General features: G+C 40.0%; 1 non-coding gene across 1 annotated transcript; it reads right to left on the minus strand.

The window, feature by feature from the left end:
* Positions 1–22,398: 22,398 nt before the first annotated feature.
* LOC123636185 lies at positions 22,399–22,501 on the minus strand. Its single transcript, XR_006734390.1, has one exon. It is a non-coding gene; the product is annotated as a U6 spliceosomal RNA (small nuclear RNA).
* Positions 22,502–23,186: the final 685 nt, after the last annotated feature.

Raw genomic sequence — 23,186 nt, forward strand, 5'->3', positions numbered from 1 at the left:
GAAGGGCATCAGGCATAAAAATTGTAAAGATTTCTTAAAAGCTTTTAAACATCGTACAGGGAAAATGCTACCATTGATCAAGCAAATTACTTTCATCTTCACAGGAAATGAAGTGCAGTGCTTTAAAAAATAATTTTTTTTACAGACTCTAGGTCAGTCTCTTTTTAATTGCATACCTGAGTTCAACTCAGGGTTGCTCTTAGCTGTTTGCCTCTTTTCTCACTTGGGGTATGTTGGCTTCATAACAACTAAGTGGTTTCTGAACACCAGATCCTGGAGACCTGCTCTGCAATCCTTTCTAATCTCTAAATCAACAACCTTACCATTCTCTATACCAGCTCTTAAATACCTTTACACATTTAAGCCTGTAAATGATCCCTGCCCCCAGTATTCCTGGAAGATGGGAAGAAAAGCCAGCAGGCATTGAAAGCCCTTGTTGTCCTTTTCCTTTCTCCCCTGATTCATCTCGGTTTGAATCTGTCCTCCCAATCAACCATGTCTGAGCCTAAACCTTCCGTGTTCTCCATTTCCTTCCATCCAACATTATCTGAGACCGCAGGGCCTCAGTCATCCTCTCCTCTCCTCTCCGCCCTGCCCTTTCCACCAGATCCTCCACATCTGCTTTAAAATAAACTCCTTTTTTCTTAATTTTCTTCTTGATCCTGTTACTCCCTTTTATCTAGTACTCCTTTCTCATTATTCCAAAGAAATAGTCCACTTCCCTATTTTCATGCCCTCAATTGGATTTATTTTTCAGTTCACTATAATCCAGCTTCTGCCTCCACCTTCACCCCTAAAATAGGGACCCTCTTGAGATGACTACCGCATGGCAGCCAAATCTGACGTCCCGTTGGCGGCCCTCACCTCGCCTGGCCTTTCCTTAGCGTCTGGCCATAGGTGATTCCTTCTTTCTCAGAATTTATAACACTTACCTTTGTTCCTTGGATCCCTTTGACAGTCTGATGAAGCCTACAGCCTACTTGAAGTATTGTCCTTAAATACGTAAAATAAAATACTTGGAATTACAAAGACAGCCAATTTATTAAAATACCATTATCAAAATATTTTTTATTTGTGATATGGTAATATGTGTACTACTTCGTGAAAGCATCAAATGAATAGATAAGTCAGTAGGTCTAATACTATAATCTCAAGTGGTGATATCTGCAACTTAACATGAAAATATCTATAATTTCTATTCATAAAAATCAGGTGCTATAAATCTGCTATGGTTTATTACCAATAGTCATAATAAATTCTATTGGATTTATTGTTCCACATTTCACATTCAGGACTTTAATCCGTCTTAGGTTCAACTTTGTACATGATGCGAATGAGAGATCCAACTATATTAGAGATACAGGTGGTGAAAGAGTGAGCCAGTGTTATAATGTTCCAAACACACAGTAGCAAACAGCCTATCATTTCACATCCAATTTAAGATGCTACCGTATATCTATGGATCTGTCTGCACTGTTAATTTTGTTTCTTTTTTCCATTTGTTCTCACGTGTGTACCACATGGTTTATTATAAAATAGCTTTGTACATGTTTCTTCTCTTTGTTTTTCTTTCTCAAGGAATGATAACTCTTCATGGATATTTGTTCCATGTAAGTTTTTTAAAAAGCTTGTTGAGTTCTGAAAAAAATCCTATTAGCACTTTTATTGGAATTGTGTAAAATGTATAGACAAATAGAGGAAGAATTTGGTATTTTTATAATAAGGAATCTGATCCATGAACTCCGTTTATTCTGATCCCATCATCACTCCACTTATTCCAATTTTTTTGTGTCCCTTTAAAAAAACTTTTCTTTTTATACGTCCTATGTAGAAGGGGACCCAAGATGGCCAACTGGAGACATCGCTTTTTGGATCATCCCAGCTGGAAGGTAGAATATTGAACTGAGCAAAGCAGAGAGCAGTCGCAGCTCAGGTGTGGATCACAAGGAGAGACAACAGAGACGTCTGGAGACCCAACGGAGAAAAATTGCAAAGCTGAGAGAGAAGATAGAGAAGAGAAGACAGGTACGGTCCAAATCCAGAGAGGCTCAGAGCCCAGTGAAACGGTAAGCGGGGCTTCCCCTCCCCACATAGGTCCAGTCAGTGAGCACCCAGACGTAAAGCATTTTGGAGGCCCTTCCGCCCTCCAAGGAAACCAGGCATTCCCAGCTAAACAGGAATAGCGGGGGGAACCAGCGATCCTCAGGAGTTCGGGTGCTCAAAAGGGACACTTTCAGAAGAATGCCACGAGAGATTGCAGTGCTGGCCATCTTACACCTAGACACTTCCTCCTCTGCACCCCCTCCAATCTCGGCATTGGAGAGAGTAATTTTAGCTGTCTGGCAGGCTGGTAGCCGTGGTCCCTCCCCTCCACTGTGACCACAAGAATGCTCTGAACTGAGTAGCTCACAATTGGCTGCGTCTCCATGGTGGGTGCGTGTTTCCGGTCGAGCCCACCACTGAGAGCAGGACTGCACAATTTGCAAGCTTCCTGCCTGCAGGGATTTTACCGGATCACATGCTGGTGGCTTAGACAGGTGGGCGGGAACTAGTGCCCGCCCCGCCCAGACGGGAGGCGGTGCAGGAGACAACAGGGGAGAGATCTCAGTCCTGGACATGGGTGGGGAGGAAGCCCTCGTGGACATAGTCAACAGGAGAGTGTGGAGGGGCGCTGAGGAAGGGGGATCTCTGAGCACGCCCATCCCCAACCGTGGCTGGAGGACCACCATATTGGATAGGGTGTGGCGCTCTGGTTCCCGTAACAACCAAAGGCCTCAGGCATGCCGGCTGAATGGGAGCATCCATCCCCTTCCCCCACCCGTTACAATAGGGAGTACAGCCTGAGCCAAGAAACTCATGAGCGCTGCTTCTCCAAGACAGGAGCGTGCCCCTGGCAGAGGCCCCTGCAGACAGACAGGCCTTCCTCTCTCCCCTTGGGGTCTTGTGGTGGAAAAGGCGTGTACACTTGGGGATCCCCCAACCTGCCAGCATCCCATGGAGATGCATGCTAATGGATCCTACACACAGACGGAGGGGTAGTTTGAGAGCCAGTCTCGGGTGGTGACGGAACTCACATGAATTGATCTGATGGGAGAGTGCTGTGGAGTTACAGGGAGCGAATAGGGAGGGTGCCCAGCCACCCACCCTGCAGAGACATTGCACTTGTGGACAAGTGAGTAAAAAGCCTGACCCAGAGCCTTAGCTTCAAGCAATTAGGCCCCTGTTTCAGGAACAGCATTCCTAGCTTGGAGAGATTGCCCTGAACTTCATACCAGTGACTCCTCCTACTGGCCGGATAAGCAACCTCTGAGACCCGCCAAGGCCTTGCAAAGCCTCTCCGGCTCTCACAATCCAGCCACGATTTGTCTGGTTCCTCTCCCAAATCAAGGGGAGTAGAGATCAAGCTAACCCCTGGGAGCTACAGGGTCCCTTCTAAAGCTTGGGGCATTTGTGTGCCCCACCTGGGGGACCAGAGTTTACCACAGGCAAAAAAGACCGTATCTGCAGCTGGGTCTTCCACACAATCAATGACAGGGAGAACAACCCTGTGGCTAAACATTGTGCCTTTCAACTCAAGCAAACAGGGAGTGGCTGATTTGTACTCACAATTGCAACCCACCATCATGCAGATTAAGCTGGGTAACATAACTCACCACACACTATTGGGAAGATGTGAAGACAGAGGCCAGAGGTAACCCAACAGGTACACCTAACCTGCTAGAACTCCTCATAGGCAACTCAGGACCAGCACTCCTTTCCCTGGCACACACAAAGATTGATCTTCAGGGACCTGGAAACAGGCCCTTTACCCAGGCCTACCACCCCCAGATCTCAACCGAGAGACCAGATGAGAAGGAATCAGTGAAAGAACTCTGGAAACATGAACAATCAGAGTGAAAGGACACCCCCAAAAGAAAACGATAACTCCTTATCAATAGATACCAACCAAAATGAAAAGACTGAAATTACAGATAAAGAATTTCAAATACGGATTGTAAGGAAGTTGAATCAAATACAAGAGAAAATAGAAACCAAACACAAAGAAACCACAAAAAAATGCAGGAAATGAATGAAAAATTTACTAAGGAAATCAAATTATTGAAAAAAATCAAACAAAACTTCTAGAAATGAAAAATTCATTCAAGGAAATATAAAACACAGTGGAAAGCCTTAAGAAGAGGCTAGATCAGGCAGAATAAAGAATCTCAGCACTTGAAGACAACACCTTTGAGTTAAATAAGTCAGTCAAAGGGAAAGAAATGAGAAATAAGAGGAAAAAACAAAACCTACAAGAAATATGGGATTATGTAAAGAGGCCAAACATAAAAATCATAGGCATCCCTGAGGGCAAAGAAGAAAATACACAAGGGTTAGAAAACTTATTTGAGGGACTAATAGAGAAAAATTTCCCTGGCCTAGAAATCTAAATATCCAGGTACAAGAAGCTCAAAGGACCCCTGGGAAATTCATGGCAAAAAGGCATTGCCATGACACATAGTCATTAGAATGGCCAAAGTAAACATGAAAGAGGCACTCCTATGAGCATAAGATGAAAGCAGCCGGTAACTTACAAAGGGAAACCCATCAGACTAACTATAGACTTCTCAACTGAGACCTTATAAGCCAGAAGGGATTGGAGCCTCATTCTCAGTCTTCTCAAACAGAATAATGCCCAGCCTAGAATTTTGTAACCTGCAAAACTAAGTTTTTAATATGAGGGAGAAATTAAGACTTTCTCAGAAAAGCAACACTGAGGGAATTTATCAAGACCAGACCTGCCCTGAAGGAAGTACTAAGAACTACATTATACATGGATCAGAACAATAGAGACCCACCAGTGCAAAATCATCCAAAAACTAAAGGTCAGAGCCTAGATGCCACAATGGCTCAATAGGTAAAACAAGGCAATAAAGTTCTACTCAACAGAATGATCAAAAATCCACCCGACCTATCAATTCTTTCAATAAATGTGAATGGTTTGAACTCCCCACTCAAAAGACATAGGCTGGCTGAATGGATAAAAAAACATGAGGCAAGTATCTGCTCTCTCCAAGAAACACATGTAACCCACAAGGACTCATTCAGACTCAAGGTGAAGGGGTGGAAAACAATATCCCTTGCAAATGGAAACCAAAAGAAAGCTGGTGTAGCCATTCTCATATCAGATAACTTTGACTTCAAATCAGCAAAAATAAAGAAAGACAAAGATGGTCATTAATAATGGTGAAGGGAACAATTCAACAAGAAGTCATAGCAATCCTAAATATCTATGCACCTAACACAGATGCACCCAGATTCATAAAGCAAATCCTGCTTGATCTAAACAAAATGATAGACAGCAGCATCATAATAGCCAGGGACATCAACATCCCACTGACAGAACAGAACAGATCCTCCAAGCAGAAAATAAAAAAAAGAAACAATGGACTTAAGGCTCTAGAACAAATGAGCCTAACAGATATTTACAGAACATTCTACCCCAAACCCACCAAATATACATTCCTCTCATCAGCTCCTGGAACATTCTCTAACATTGCTCATATCCTAGGCCACAAAACATGTGTCAATAAATTTTAAAAAATAAAAATTATACCATGTATTTTCTCAGACCACAGTGGAATAAAATTAGAAATCAGTTCCAACAGAAACACCCAACTCTATACAAAGTCATGGAAACCAAACAACCTACTGCTGAATAGTTACTGGGTCAAGGAGGAAATTAAGATGGAAATCAAAAGATTCTTCAAACTAAATGACAAAGGGGACACAAATTATCAAAATCTGTGGGATTCAGCAAAAGTAGTCATAAAATGAAAATTTATAGCCTTATATGCCTACATCCAAAAGACAGAAAGATCACAAATCAACAATCAAATGAATTGTCTCAAGGAATGGAAAAGCAAGAGCAAACCAATCCCAAAACCAGCAGAAGAAAAGAAATAACTAAGGTCAGAACAGAACTAAAGTAAATTAATAACAAAAAATTATACAGAAGATTAATGAAACAAAAAGTTGGTTCTTTGAAAAGATAAACAAAATCCACAGGCCTCTCACTAGATTAACTAGAAACATAAAAGAAAGGACCCTAGGCCAGGCATAGTGGGAGGCCGAGGTGGGTGGATTGCTTGAGCTCAGGAGTTCAAGACCAGCCTAAGCAAGAGTGAGACTCTATCTCTACTAAAAATTAAAAAAAGTAGCCAGGCAACTAAAAATAGAAACAAAAAATTAGCCGAGTGTGGTGGCTCATGCCTGTAGTCCCAGCTACTTGGGCGGCTGAGGCAGGAGGATCGCTTGAGCTCAGGAATTTGAGGTTGCTGTGAGCTAGGCTGACACCACCACACTCTAGCCTGGGTGACAGAGTTAGACTCTGTCTCAAAAACAAAAGAAAGAACCCTAATAAGTTTAATCAGAAATAAAAAAGGAGATGTTACAACTGATACCACAGAAATACAAAATATCATCTCTCAGTACTATAAAAATCTCTATAAACTTGAAAATGTTGAGAAAATTGACAAATTCTTGGAAACACACAACCTCCTTAGGCTCAATCAGGGAGAAACAGAACTCCTGAACAGATGAATATCAAGTAACAAAATGGAAGCAACAATAAAAAAAATCTCCCAACAAAAAAAAAGTCCTAGACCAGAGCCAAATTTTACAAGACCTACAAAGAAGAACTGGTACCTACACTGCAGAAATTATTTCATAACATAGAGATAGAAGGAATCCACCCCAACTCATTCTACAAAGCCAACATCACCTTGATACCAAAACCAGGAAAGGACACAACAAAAAAAGGAAACTCCAAACCAATATCCCTTATAAATATAGATGCAAAAATTCTCAATGAAATCCTAGCAAACCAAATTCAACAGCACATCACAAAAATGACCAAGTGGGCTTCATCCCAGGAATGCAAAAATGGTTCAACATACACAAATCTATAAACGTGATTCACCACATAAATAGAAGCAAAAACAAAGACTATATTATCCTCTCAATAGACATAGAAAAATCATTTGACAAAATTCAACATCCTTTTATGATAAGAACTCTTAGCAAAATAGGCATAGATGGAACATACCTCAATATTATAAAAGCCATATATGACAAACCTATAGCCAACATCATACTGAACAGGGAAAAATTGAAAGCGTTCCCACTTAGAACTGGAACAAAGTTGCCCACTGTCACCACTTCTATTCAACATAGTTTGGGAAATCCTAGCCAGAGCAATCAGGCAAGAGAAGGAAATCAAGTGTATCCACATGGGGAAAGAGTATTGTGAGTATCTCTGTACCTGGGGTTTGACCACAAAAGAATGAAAGTTTGGGCTGGAGAAGTTGTACCATAGGTTCTGCTTCCAAATTTAGCTATAATATGTACTGCTCCACTCTCAGAGAAATAAGACCAATGCCAGTTACACAATTAGTATACATTTTCTCTGGCCAGAAGCAAGAATGAGCATGTAGACACAATGTACAATTATAACAGAAACAGCACCATACTTCAAAGTATGTAGAGTTAGGGATCAAGGAGGATTTATGACATGTTTTTGTATAGGATGAATCTGTCACCCTGCCCAACTTCCACCCTTCCCTTCTTCCTTTAGCTAGAACATTAAATCCACATTAAAATGCAGTTGACCCTGAGAATGACAGCAGCCATTTATGCCTTAGAATGAATGAGTTTGGTCAGTTCTTTTCTCTAGTGAAAGGGAAGAAAGCATGAGGACAGAGTGCCCACATTAGAGAGAAAAGGGAAGACAAGGAGATAACTGTAAAAGTCCTATAATCTCTTGGAACTCATACTTCATTTAAACAATATTTAATTAAATTATACAACTACAAATAAGCAGATTTAGTAACAAGCACAGGGACCCACTATAAACACACACTTTACAAGGGGGGCCAATGCCCATGGAACAATGGGCAGCAGCCAATTTACAGGAGCATCCAGCCAGTGTGGGCACAGCTGGCCTGTGGATTGTTCAAGAGCCTCAAATCCACTTCACAATTTTGCTTAGGGTTGGGTCTAACTGTTACTATTACCAAACTCTACCTCTGCTAATTCAGAAATACAAAATAACACAAAACCCAAATAAATAAATGTCATCACAGTTTTGAACCACATACTATGGCAAGTACCTTTACTGTATGCTAAATGCTAAGCACTTGTGGGTGCTTTATTTTTATTACCTTATTTGGTCCTCACCATAACGCTATGGTATCAGTGTTATTTTTCCATTTTACAAATGAGGAAACTGGGGCACAGACAGGTTAAGCAATTTTCCTAAAGAGAGAACATCTAGGAAGAGGATGAACCAGGATTCAAACCCATGTCCACCAACTCCAAAGCCTAAACTCCTTGTTACTGTATTTTGCTGAATTTGATATGAGTTACTGTGAAATATTATCAACAACATATAGGAACCATTCATTGATTAAAACTTGTCAAGCACCAAATGCCAGGCCCTGTGCTGTGCACGGGGAATATGAACATGAATAAGGCTCTACTTCTGAGGAAATTGGAATCTAGTAAAGAATAAGGCATAGTAAGACCCCCTGGGTTCAAATGCTAACTCTGCTTCTAACTGGTGTGTAAACCTCAGGGAAGTTATTTAATGTCTTTCAACTTCAGTTTTCCTAAGTCCAAAAGGGGATGGTAAGAGTTCCAACCACATAGGGTTGTTGGATGGAATCATGAGGCAAATATATTAATATTTAGCATAGCACTTGAAAAACAGTAGACTCACAATAAACATTAGCCAGCATGATTATTTATTGTCACTGAACCGTGAATGCTCATGGGAGGTAGTCACAAAGCATGACTATCTTTGACTCCCACTGTCACTGTAAAATTTATGCAGTGGGGGAAGTACTTCCCCGACCCTGGACAAAATCTCAGCATCATCACCACCTTTCTGATAACTCCTAGGCAATAAAAAAAAAAAAAGTGTTCAGGTCACTTTAGGCCATAAAGCTGTCTTAATTCAGAAGTCAGGAAGTGTAGTCCCACGTAAGAAGTATATAACTTCTAACCTGATTTGATGCTAAATCGTCTCCTGGGAGGGTTTTGCTGAAGGCTGGTCTCATGCTTTCCCGATCCCCACACTGCCTCTCCAGCCCTCAGCAGTTCTTCTCTCTCCCAGCTTGTTGATCTGGTTTCTGACCCTGCCAGAGGCAAAGAAAGTGGGATGGAGGAGAGGTAAAGGGGAACAGAAAGTTCTTACTGTGACTGATCCTCTTCGGGACCAGCTTCTTGCTTTGGGGGCCTGACAGTGTTTAAAGATGACTCTTTCTAACAATTCCCTGGGTTCTTCAGAGCCCTCCCCAACTCCAAAAAAATTAGGAATATTTGACTGCCTCTCATCTGACAGAAGTAATACATCTCACCCTGGCTGCCCACCTGTTTTCTCTGCATCCCCTGGCAGCAATCTTGGGAAGGATTTTAAGTGACTCCAGACTGGCTCAGTCATGCACATGGCTCACATTTGCTCCAAGGGAAGCTGTCCCCCAACTAACCCTGGGAGTGTCTCCTAGCTCCTGCCAGTAGAGCAGCTGGCCAGCCCCTCTTTGCCTTTTACCGTTTCCAAGGAAGATTCAGAAAGCTGCTTGTCTCCCTAACTGCAGAGACAAACATCTTCGTGTGGTCGCTTTGGAACCCCTCTGGACTTGATTTGAAGTGCCCTGGGGGAGCGGGGCACTCAGCCCAGCATTCTCAAAAGAAATTTTCAAACATAGTCATGCATATACCTGTAAATCTTTTGATCAGTTTCTTAATAGTCTGCCAGGTGGTTATTTGTTGCAAGCTTCAAGGAAACATTCCAGCGGCATATGAAGGACAGCTCTGTGTGCTCTGAGTCACAGGATATTGCCCCCATATCAATAAACTCTCTTTTATCCACCAATAAAATAAAGAGAAAAAGAAATCCTCATTAAACCTCTCGTCCTCTCCACTCTCTTGATCCTTCACTATCTGCAATGTAGGTAAGTATTTTTAAGAGTCAAGAAACTCATGAAAATTTGCATCTTTTGGTGGCACCTCACTTTGGAATTTCATACTCACTGCAACTTGGTGCCTCAGTCAAAACTTCCAATGTAATATTTGGTTACATTATTTTTATTATAATTTTTGTTGAAATATGAAGCAAATTTCATCCAATGGACTAAGTGCTGTAATGCAAAAATAAACAAAGTGCTATGGTAATATAGAAGAAGAATCAACAAATGTTATCCAGGATTGAGAATCGAAATTGGACATGGAAGGCGTCACTGAGGCAATGACATTTGAGTGGAGCCTTCAAGGATCCACTCGTTCATTTAACAAATACTTATTGCATGTTCTAAGCAATATTCTAGGTGCTCAAGATAGATCAGTGAACAAAACAAAGATCCCTGCTCTCGTGGAGTTTACATTCTAAGAGGATGGGAGAACAAACAATAAACATAATAGATTATATAACTTGTTAGAAAGTGACAAATGCTATAGGAGAAAAGAGAAGTAGGGCAGGAAAGAAAAGTTCATGAAACAAACAAGAGGAAGGAGATTAACAGGGGGAAAACAGTATGAACAGAGGCCTAAATGTTTAAGGGGAATGGCATAATCAAACAGCTGAAGATAACATGGTGTGACCGGAGTATAGAGCAATATTAAAGACGTGGACACAGCCCCTGCCTCAGGCCTCATCCCCACTCAATAATTTGCACTGTGCACCCAATTATCTACACATTGCCCCCACCATTTTCCTAAAACCCACGAGGGTTTGCCTTCTGTTTTTATCCCTATGGACACATGTCTGACACCTAGTAAGAAAAACTACAAGAACTGAAAAAAAACTGTTTTTTTAAATTTTACTTGAAATTCCATAAGACATTGAGCTGAAAAAGCTTTGTCTATTAAACAACAGTCAATAAATAATTATTAAACACCTATCACATAGTAGGCAATCAGATATGAAAATGTATGGGGGGGGTAGATATGTCCATCTGAAACAGTATAACAGAAAAGGGAGAAGCAAGCCCCTCGCCTCTGCATGGGCCAGCATGACTCTGGCACACTGAAAGGCAGCAGTAGGACCCACTGCTCAGGGCGCAGCGGTGCCATCCCCTGGTGGAAGACATCACAGCCAAGCACTAGAAGCAGAAATAAGCCTCGAGCCACTTGTTTCATAAGCAAAGACAGCAGATGAAGACTGAGAAGTAAAATGACAGAGATTGGAACAAGCTAGAGGTGCTACAATGGTGAATTAGGTCAAAAACCAAATAAATATAAGCTACTGCGAATGTGGCTTCATTTCCCACCCTTATCCCAGGTCAACCTGACTTGAGGAAACCCAGCCAACAGCAACAACAAGAACTGCGGACTGTATTCACCACGACTGTAACTATAATAGCAAATGTATCTTAAAGTGCTCATGAGATGGATCTAATCTTTTTGTTCTTTAAATACAAATCAGAGTCTTCGGGATGGAATTAGCTCCAGGGTAAAAATTTTCCATTGAAATTCTAATCCCAGCCCTTTTTTGAAATAGCGTCAGACTCTCACCAATAAATAAGTTCTTAACTCCTTTCTTTAAAAGAGGTTGCATAATCAGCTTGAAGACATGTTTCCCCCAAGTTAAGCTTCAGACCCATATGCTGTGCCCAAAGACAGAAACTTAGAAAAGAAATTATTTTCTCCAACTTTAAAAAGGGGATTTTTCTCTTTTTTTATTAACAAAAAAGATACAGCGGAAAAAAATCTGAGTTTAGAGCTTGAATTCCCTTCGAAAGGTGGGACTCTGCTGCCCCCTGCTTTCCACTATAAAAATTGCTTCGGGCAGAACTAGCAATCACTAAATTATTGAAGAACAAATTAAATTCTCTCTGTCTCTCCCCGTTCCCACACACATGCACACACATGCACACACCCAAAACCAAAAATCACTACTGACATTACTCTAGTTTAGGGGCTCCAAAAACCCTCTGTTTCTAAACCCCATAATTATCTAAACGCTGGTTACCTGGATGCGGTGATAAGCACCATGGCGCCAGCATGGCTTCAGCACACTGAAGGCTCCATGGATCTGACTCAGAATCCGCCCCGTCTGTGCGCTTCCTGGAATACTCTTTGGACTGTAGCCTTCTCTTCCGTGCTGACAGAGAATCTCCAACCCTCAGCACCCAAGCTTTACTCAGAGCCCGATATCCAACAAGGCCTTCAAACTCGAAATGACCCAAACCAAGCTTAGCATTTTCCCTCACAAACCAGCCAATACACAGATTTCCTTCAGTGAGCCTGATTGCTCTTAATGGTGCTACTATTCTCCATTCCCTCAAGTTCAATAATCTTACACCATCTTTGGTGGTTTTTTTCTTCTCTCTCTCTCTCTCTTTCTCTCTCACTGTCCTCCTGCATCAAATGAATTGTGAGTACTGCCTTATTCTATTAACATCTTTTTAAAAAAAAATTATGAGACAGTAATGTCTCACTCTGTTGCCCAGGCTGGTCTGGAACTCCTGGGCTCAAGCGATCCTCGCGCCTCAGCCTCAACATCTTCCAAGCCTCTCACCTCCTCTCCATTGGTACCCAGGTTTAGGCCTGCAGTGGGCCCTCGCCATTTCTGTCTGGAGTGTTACACCAGCCTTCTAACTGCAGTCTCCACCTCACACCAGCTTGTCTTCACCCCAGTACATCTTAGCATTGCTGGCAGATTTATCTTCCTGAAGTAATGTTCTGCTCATGTCACTCCACTGTCTCCCTCTTGCCACAGTATATAATCCAAATCCTTTAGTCTGGCATGCAACGTCCTCCGTGATCTGCCACCAACTGATTCTACCACTGTACTCAAGCGACCTATACTCTCATGAGCCACATGAAGCACATGCTGTTCCCTAGAGACAATGCTTGATTTTCTTCTGTGCCTTGGTCCTGCGGACACTTCTTCCTTGAATGCTTTTCCTCTAGCACTCCCTTTACCCCAGTTCTTTATGTTCAACTCATGTCTCTTTCAAATCCGTGGTCAAATACCACTTCTTTCACAAAAGCTTCCCTAATTTCTTCAACTGGAATAAATTGTTCTCCCTCTGAAACCTAACCGATCTATCTGTTCCTTTCTTTAGTTCAAATGAGCAAATATATATTGAGTTTCTATCATGTACAGGAATATGCTCTGTCTGGGCACATTGGGGCAAACAAAAACAGACGTGATCCCTGTCCCTTTTTTTTTTTTTTTTTTTTGAGAACAGGGTCTCACTCTGTTGCCTGGGATGGCCTCCCAAATAGCTGGGACTATAGGCACATGACAGTGTGCCCAGCTAATTTTTGTATTTTTTATAGAAATGGGGTCTTGCTCTTTCTTGGATGGGTCTCAAAATCCTGATCACAGGTGTTCCTCCCGCCTTGGCCTCCCAAAGTGCTAGGATTACAGGAATAAGCCACCACACCCAGCCCCTATCCTTGTGTATCTAACAGTTTAATATTTTTCACTTTCCAATTTGTATTCTTTTTCTGTTCAAGTCTTACTTTTCCTTCCAGACTGAAAATTTCATAAAGGCAGCATGAAATTTTACATTTATGTATATTTCATTCATTTTTTATGCCCCTCTCATACATAATTATCTAGCAGAGTGCATTGCATGTGCTTGTTAATAAATATTTGAATAAATTAATGTAACTATTAAATGTTACTAGATAGCTGAATTTCAGGGTCATTACTTACTTTCCAAGCTCAAGTAACTGATTAATTGAAAGTCTAACAAATTCTGTGGATTTGCTGATTGAAAAAATTCTTTATCACTTAAACTGTACTAATAACAAAGTTACGGGCATAAGCTTTGGAATCAGGCAGAACCAAGCATGATTTCCAGTGCTGCTGCTTCCCAATTGTGTGAACTGGAGTATAAGAGAACTGGGAAAATTACTCAACCACTCTGAGCTTCAGTTTCTTTATCTTATTTTGGGAGAGTATTAAATAACATAATAAATGCAAGGCAGCTAATGCGATTGCGGTACATCAAGGTTCAACAAGGTGAAGCTATTACTATTGTTATTTATTTTTATTGTTTTTCTTTGAATCATAGAATATCAATACTATTTCCCATAGCTTGTCGCCATTTCAGTGGTATGCTTGCTACCTTAGCTTCTGTGACAGATTCTGTTGGAAAACTGACTCAACAGTCATTCCAAACTCTCTTCTTCCCTCCCGTCTTCTACAATAGGCAGCTAGGGATAGTTAGGGATGGCCACGCAACCCGCTTCTGACTAAAGAGACATAAGCAGACGTCTGCTAGAGAATTCCAAGGAAAATATTTGCTTTCCCAACAACAGAGACAGATATGTGTGGGACCACCTTGCCCGCTCTCCCTTCTCCCTGCCCTGAATGTAGGCACATTACTTGGAGCTGCAACAGCATCTCAAGATGATGAGGGAAACGCAAAAGAACTGAGATGCGGACTCAGACAACACTGAGCAGCTGAACCAATACGGGCAGTCATCTATCTCCAGGCCTCTTGTTATATGAAAAAAGTAAACCCTATTTCTTTAACCCAACATACATCAGTTTTTGTGGCTTACAGCCAAATACAATCAAAACTGATTCTCAGCCTTCTAAAGTAATTTAGGGTATATGTAAGAGAACATTATAAAAAGAAAAACTAATAATAGCTCTGTCCTTTAAATACTCTTCAATGCATAAAAGTCAAATATGTTATAAAAACTTCATATAGAAGGGGTTCTACAAATCTAAGAGGGATTCAGACTAAACTAAGAATCATCCTGAAACCCATCGTGAGGGAAGAAGCTACGAGGACCCATTAAGAGAACCTCAGTTGTCTTTGAGTGTCTGCCAACCATTCTAGGTGCTGAGGATCCAATGCTAAATTAAAAGACAAAAACCCCCTTCTCATGGGACTTACATTCTAGTGAAGGAGGCAGGTGATAAGCAAATGAAATAATTTTAGATAGTGATGAATAAAAACAGGGTAATAGGATAGGGAATGACCACTTGAGAAGTCCTCTCTGAGAAAGCTGAAGTTTAACCTAGCTGAATGATGAAAGAGAACCAGTCGTGCAAAGGTTTCGGAGAAGGGCATTCTGGGTCAAGAAAACAATAACCACAATGGCTGTGAGACAGAAACAAGTGTGATGTATCACAGGAGCAGAAAGAAGGTCAGTGTACCTGTGGCATAATGAGTCAGGGGAAGAGTGGCAAGAGATGAGATCAGAAAGACAGGGGCAGGATCACATATGGTATTGCTGGCATGGTACCAAATTTAGAATCACAGGCAGTTTTTAGAGATGTCATGCAGCCAGAGACATCAGTGTTTGGCAGTGACCACATGCACTGTGAGCAAATATTCATGAGCATATGTGGGATACGCGCTGGTATGTGTGGAAAGCTGGTGTAGGGGAGTGGGGACTTTTCAGGAAAACTAAACAGAGTAACCTGGCAGGTAGAGGTAAGAACAAGACAATTTGACCTATTTCTGTTACTGTACTCCATCTGTACTCCATGACAGCTGACTGGTCCTAACGAAACTTACAGATACAACTGTAACTAGAGAAGAAAGAAAGCTATTCACCACTGTTTTTTTCCTCACTCAAAATCTTCTGCTTGACAGAATGGACAAGATGGCTGGCCAGAGACACCAGGTGCCAGATCATCTCAGAAAGAAGGAAAAGTTTTAGATGAAAAAGAAAAAACAAACAAACATAGATAGAGTGTAATTCCGGAGAAAAAGTGCCAGAACCTACCAGAGATTCTGTGGGAAGAAGTTGTGGAACAGAACGAGGAAGATACTGGCAGAGATCAACCCCTGAGAGGCTTGGAGTCCAGCGAAAAGGGTAGGTGGTGTGGTTTGTTTCTCCTTCCTTCACATCTCTGAAGTCAGCAAGCTCCTGCGCTGCTGGGGAGCCTTTCCACCCTCACAAGCCCAAAAGCAGCTACCACCAGCGAACTGGGAGCTTCTTGATGACAAAGCACCAGGCTGCCAGTGCCCTAGGGGCCACTTCCCATCACCACAAACCCAAGCTGAGACGGCAGGTGCCATATTGCTTCTCCACCCACCATGCACCTTTGTCCTCCCTGGGACACTTCAACCCCTCAGTTTTCGTCTTGCTCATTCCCACACAAACATTTCCCAACTCTGGCCCAGACTGCGGGAGCCACAGGGGGCCGGTGGGTCCTGGGGGATCTGTGTGGCCCCAGAGCCGAGACATTCTGAATGGACAAACACCACATGTACTCGCTATTAAACTGGAACTAACTGATGAGCACACATGTGCACAGAGGGGAGAAAAACTCAGTGGAAATCAAGTAGGGAGGAGGGAGAGGAGGGGAGGGGTGAAAACCTACCTAACGGGTACAATGAACACTATCTGGGTGATGGGCACACTTATAACCCCTGACTAAAGCATCACAAAAGTGATCCATGTAACCAAAAACATTTGTGCCTTCATGATATTTTGAAATTAAAAAAAAAAAAAATTCTGCTTTCTTGGAAGGTTGCCTTTCTTGGCTCCTTGTTGGGAGGAGACCAATTGAAGAACAGAGTACTACCTCCATTCTACAGTACGTCCTCACTTAATGTCATCAATAGGTTCTTGGAAACTTTGACTTTAAGCAAAAAGATGTATAACAAAACCAATTTGATCATATGCTAACTGATATAAACAAGAGTTAAGTTCCTACAGCATATTTCTGGTCATAAAAACATCACCAAACTTCTAAATAAAGACCCGAAACACTTCTAATATTAAACATTAAAATAAATGTGAGCTATATATGCATTTTGCAAAGATTAATAAAAACAGGTGAGATAATTATTTACCCAATTTTTGGTGAATTAGTGAGGGACAACAGTCATAGTGGCAGTGGGTTAAATGAAGAGATAAATGTTTGCAAGGCAAAAATTATAAGGAGCACCTTCTACCACCATACAGTAGAAAAACAAACAATAACAATGCTTGCTAAGTGCTTCTATGTTACATTGTTTATTGCTGTGCACTTGTATGATTTTTGTCTACTTTACAAACATTTTACAATAATTTGTATTCATTCATTCATTCATTCATTCATTTTCCAACTCACTTAAGCCAGTTCTGGGTTTCAGGTGGCTGGAGCCTATCCCGGCGGCTCGAGGCCAAGGCAGGTACCAACCCAGGCAGGACATCACTCCATTGCAGGGCGCACTCCCACACACATCAAGGCTCACTCAGACTGGGACCACTTAGACACGCCAAGTCACCTACGTGCACATCTTTGGGATGTGGGAGGAAACCAGAGTACCCGGGGAAAACCCACCCAGACATGGGGAGAGCGTGCAAGCTCCACATAGTGGTGCAGCCAAGAATCGATTTTTTTTTCCTTATTAACACTCATCAATGTTGTAATGAAACAATTTTATTCAAAAACCTGGTGTACTTCCTAATACACCACCATTGACTCCAAATTTCCTCCAGTGGGATTCTGAGCATAGGAAAACCTAGAAGAAATAATTTGGGATCTCTCTAGCAGGAGGGAAACCCGTGAAGTCTACAGAGCATGTTTCTTATGTGCTGTCTATCTAGAGGCAGTTTCTAGGCCTTACATAATTTTGGTTTGTTTGGAAATCAGTGTTGTCAGACAGACATGGGTAAGTAGGTCATTCCTAAATAGCAATTGCCTTTTAATTGTCTTTAAGATTCCTAAGGACAAGAATTATGCCTATTTTGTTCATAACTGTATATTTAGCTCCTAGCATCAGTGTCTGGCACAGAGTAAGCACACAATATGTGTTAGGTGAATAAGTAATGCTTTAAGAAAAAGTCATCCAAGCTTATAAAAATTAAAGAGATACCACACAGGAAAATAAAATAGCTACACACATTGATTTTTTTTTAAGTTTTTATAGATACATACACCTAAGAGAAAAAATAGCTGTAACATTCATTTATCCAACAAATTTATTTTGGGGGTATCTTTTATGTGGCATGCACTGTGCTAGAAGTGGGAGACGGGAAAAAAGAGTGAGACACAGACTATTCTGGGAAGCAGAGGCCTGTAGTGTAGAGCAGAGAAAGAAACATCTACAGATTTTTGTGCACTCTCTGATAAAGTAAGCGGAGGTAGGGAGCAGGGGTGGGGGGGGGGTCAGGAGTTACTGGTGAAAAGAGGGGAAAGAGGTCAAGAAAACCCAGGAATCCTTCCTAGAACGGCTGAATCTAAGCCACTTTTTTGTTTGTTTCATTTTATTTTGCTTTAGGCAAATCCTAATACCTTTAAGCACCACATTTAGAGTTCAAATTCCATACCTAACTTCTTTTAATACATCTAGACCAGTGGTCCTCAACTAGGAGTGATTTTCCCTCTCAGGAAACAGTTGACAATGTCTAGAAACATTTCTGATTGTCACGACTGGCTGTATGCTACTGCAATCTATTAGGTAGAGGCCAAGGATGTTGCTGAACATTCTACAAGGCAAAAAACAGCCTCCCACAACAAAGAATTATCTGGTGTAAAATGTCGATAATGCCAAGACTAAGAGCCCCTGATCTAGAATGAGAAAAGAATTAGGAAGTACCATGCAAATAAAAACACAAATAGATCATTTAGTCAAGGTTTCTCATATGCAAATAACGTGATCACAGAAATCATTTCACACATTAACTGCCATGTGAGTTATATTTAACTCACGCTAGTTTTGAGCCCAGGGCCTCGTGAAGCATATGTAACTCTCACATCTCTTTACCTTGGGAGCCGTGTGAACTATTTTTCAGGTTGCATATAACTCACACACAGAAAACAATAAATATAACAAATTTTTCATTAAATTAGAAAGGATCATTTTATTTTTGAAATTTTTATTCTATTTTCATAATAAAACACTGTGGCCCCAAGGAAAATTTTTTTCTAGTGTGGTAGTCAATGTGTTAATTAGCTGCCTTGAATGTAAATCAATAAAGTACAAAGAATAACACAATCAATTAAATTTTTGTGATGACTGAATAAAGTACTTAAGTCTCAGGATATGTACAACTTAAATATTTATATTAATCAATCATATTTATAACATTACATATCAAACCCAGGGTCTCATGAAAACATTACTCGATTAGAATTCCAAACTGAAGAATGTCTTTCTTAAATAAGAAATTGTGAGGGTTATTTTTATAGCTTTCTGCTTCTAGAATGGAAAAGACTTAGCCCATTCATTTTGAGTTTAAAATTATATTACATAGTCATATGTTCAGCATCCTTTAGCTGGATACATTTGCTCCCTATAGGAAGTTTATAACTTGTAAAAGGAGTTTTATGCAGAATACAAATTGGGAGTATTACATGACTACCTCTTGAGGACACTAAGCTGTGCAAACAACATCACTTTATCCGACGTAGTGGCTTTGGATTGGTCTATCTGTTCACCCTAGGGCTGTCTAGAATTATAGATCAGGGACATCACTGTCATACCCCAGCTGCTGCAGAAAGCTAGTAGAAGAAAAGGAGATTTATGAGTATTTTGGTTATACTGAACCAAGGATACAGAAGCTATACAACAAGGAGCCTGGCGGCTCTAAATTGTAGGCATTATGCAAAAATAAAATGCAGAGTTGGGTGTCAAGGGAGTCCTCCAGGAGCAATAGGACATCTTTGTAAAATCTCTAAAGAATAAATTTAACAGTTATTAAAGAACACCACCCTGTTGTTGCAGGTACTGAACTTCATATCACCAGAAAGGATACAAGGGATTTCCAGGAAAACATCTGTCATTTAACAGTGATAGTGACCTCAGCACTGACAAGCAATTCAAATCCCAGTGGAGTAGAGCGCTTTACTCCAAGTTTAGAGCTCTAATATTAGCAGATTATTAATATCCCTGTCAGTTGAGGACTATTGATGCCAAAGGAAATAAAATTATTGAGAATAACTATTACTGTTATATGAGAAATTCATAAATTATTTCCCCTCATTTATGTCAAATTATTAGGTCATGGTTTTGTTAATTTTGACCAAAGTTCTGTGCAAACCTTAAAGAGAAATGAGTACATGTAATATAATCTTCAAAACATGTTAGGAAAGGTTAAAACTAGGTCAAAATGAATTTGAAAAAAAAGCTTACATTTCTGTATTAGCTTTATATAAGGATTTACCAAGCCAATAATTCTTTTTCTCTTTTATCTCTAATTAAAAATAAATAAGTAAGCTCTGATTTTTAGGTAACAGTAGGAAAACTAAAATGTTGAAAGGACAACTAAGCACCCCAGACAGAGCTGGGGGCATTCATTTAATCTATGTATCAATCTTGCAAGTAAGGTACCATTATCTTCTTTTTTGTTATTATTATTATTATTTTATCAGACAGAGTTTCAGTCTGTCACCCCAGCTAGAGTGCAGTGGCATTATCGTGGCTCACTTCAACCTCAAACTCCTGGGCTCAAGTGATCCTCCTGCCTCAGCCTCCCGAGTAGCTGGGACTACAGGCATGCGCCATCAAGCCTGGCTAGTTTTTTCTATTTTTAGTAGAGATGCGGTCTCACTCTTGCTCAGGCTGGTCTCAAATTCCTGGCCTCAAGCAATCCTCCCACTTCGACCTCCCAGAGTGCTAGGATTACAGGTGTGCGCTACTGCACCCAGCCCATTATCTTCATTTTGTAAATGAGAAAACTGAGGCTTTTTTCTCAATTTAAATGTTTTTCCCAATACAGACAGAACTAGAAAATGGTATAGTTGGGGTAGGCCATGGGGAGCAGCAGATAAGGAAGATCTGTTGAATCCCAGGGCTAATAAGCGGTGTTACAACATGTTGTCGCAGAAATTACATTTTATTTGTGTCAGTCACATGAATATTAAAAGTCATTACTTGAAAGAGAAAGCATTAGTACTATAAGTTGATCGTGAGCTCCCGTAAGCACCATACCCATATATCCAGTTGCTTACTTGGTAACACCATTTCCGTATCCCACAGGCAATGCCAATTTAACATGAGCCAAAATTGATTTATCATCTTCCTCACCTAAACCTGTTCTTCTTCCTGTTTCTCTTACCTCAAGGAATAGTATCAACATTTACCTTGTTGCAAAAAAAAAAAAAAAAAAAGGATCATAAGGAAGTATAAAAAACTGTTAGTGCTATTATCTGGGTGGTTGGATTCGAGGTATTTTTTATTCTTTATACTTCTCTGTATTTTACAGATTTAACATTTACATCGTAACACATCATTATACCCTTGTTTTAAAAATAAAAAACAGAAATCGATAGAGTAAAAAAGAAGTCCCCACTTTTTTTTCTAAGTGAAACTCTAATATATACTGTATATTATTAATATACTGTAACTTGTTTTTTTCCTTCTTAATACATCTTAGAGATTTTTCTAAGTCAAAACATATAGATCTCCCTCATTCTTTCTAATGGCTTAGAATATTTAATTGTGATGCCTGTACCATAATTTAATTGTTCTCTTTATTGCTGAATATGTAGATTGTTTCCAATTTCTCATTACAAATAATGCTGCAAAGACCATTCTTACAGATACACCTATTTCAGCAATTCTTAAGACAAATTTTTTCCCCCACATTTTACCATTTCTGGTTCTTGGATGCATTTTACAACTGATGGCATGTTACCACCACTGTCAGCCAGGTGGTATTTGTTGTGTAAAAATCTTTTTTTTTTTTTTTTGACATTTTCCTGTAAGAGTAAAAAAGCATTAGCCTCAATACATTTTAGATTAGATGAAATAGGTATCTTTTCATTTATGTGCATTTCAGGCATTTGATTTTAGGTAAATACATAGCTATTTATAGGTGAGATTGCTGGGTTAAAAGGTATGTGCATTTTAAATTTTGCTGGATGCTTCCAAATTGCTCTCTAGATTTGGTGAAGCAATTTATGCAGTCATTGACCATCTTGGAAAGGGCTTGTTTTCCTCACCAACAGTGGCAATTATAAATCTTTGAAGATTTAGCCATGTGATAGTCAATAAATTGGAGCTCTCTGTTGACTTAATTTACTCTTCTGTCTCTTAGACACATCGCAAATATTCTCCCCTTCTATTACTCTTCTTTCAATTTTGTTTATGGTGCCTTTCACCCATAGCTTTTTTCTTTCATTTACCAAATTTGTCAAACTTTTTTCCTTATGATTTCTGAGGTTTTTTTCCTTGCTTAGAAAGACCTCAAAATTCTAAATCATTTTCTTACATTTTGTTTTAGTACTTATGTAGTTTTTTAACCTGTATCTCTTTAATCCACTTGAAATTTGTGTTTGTATATAGTGTGATATAGGCATGTCTCCCAATTCTGTCTCTAAATCATTCATAGGCTACTTTATCTTTTATCCATGATTTTAATATACATTATATATTTACATATTACATGAGCCTGTTTCTTTGTTTCATTTATCTTTGATTTACTTATTGTAGTTTTGTTTTTTGGATTTTTTAAAATATGGAACACAAATTTATGTGTCATCCATGCACAAGGACCATGCTAATTTTCTCTGTATCGTTCCAATTTTAGCATTATGTGCTGCCGAAGCAAGCACTTATTGTAGTTCTGTTGTTTCTAGTTAGAAATGTAAGCCGAACTTTCCTCATTTTTCATTTTTCTTGGTTACTTACTTTGCATATGAATTTCTGAATCAGCTTAAGTGGTATATACTGCTAGTAGTACCCTAATACCCATTCTCCCCTTTGTGTATAATAGAACCCCTGCTTTTTCAGGTAGGAACATGGCTATATAGAACAAACACAATTCCTAGCCTTCCTGGCATGTATTTGTTCATGTGCCTCTTTTAAGTAATGAGATTAATGTAGAAAAGTAGGTACAATTTCTGACAACAGTTCTTAAAGTGGAGGTGTGTGACTTCCTCTTCTCCCTCTCCACTGGCTAGAATATAGACAGGATTAGAATATAGACAGGATTAGAGATCTGAGGTTTTGAAGATGGCAGAGCAACAAGATAGTCTCTGATACCTTGAAGGGTGCCACTACCTCTGAATCGTCTACCTGAACTTATATATAAGAGAAAGACACTTCAATCTTCCTTATGCCATTGGTTTTTTTTTTTAACTTTTCCTCATAGCCAATACTAATTCTAAATAACAATTGGAATGGTAATTAATTCATAAATTCATCTTAAGATAATTGACATACAGACAATATTTTTTGCAGATAGGAACAGAGAATGTTTCTCCATTTATTCAAGCATTTTATTTCCTTTATTAAAAT

The sequence above is a fragment of the Lemur catta genome, chromosome 3 (assembly GCF_020740605.2).
Source record: "Lemur catta isolate mLemCat1 chromosome 3, mLemCat1.pri, whole genome shotgun sequence".
Classification (NCBI taxonomy): Eukaryota; Metazoa; Chordata; class Mammalia; order Primates; family Lemuridae; genus Lemur; species Lemur catta.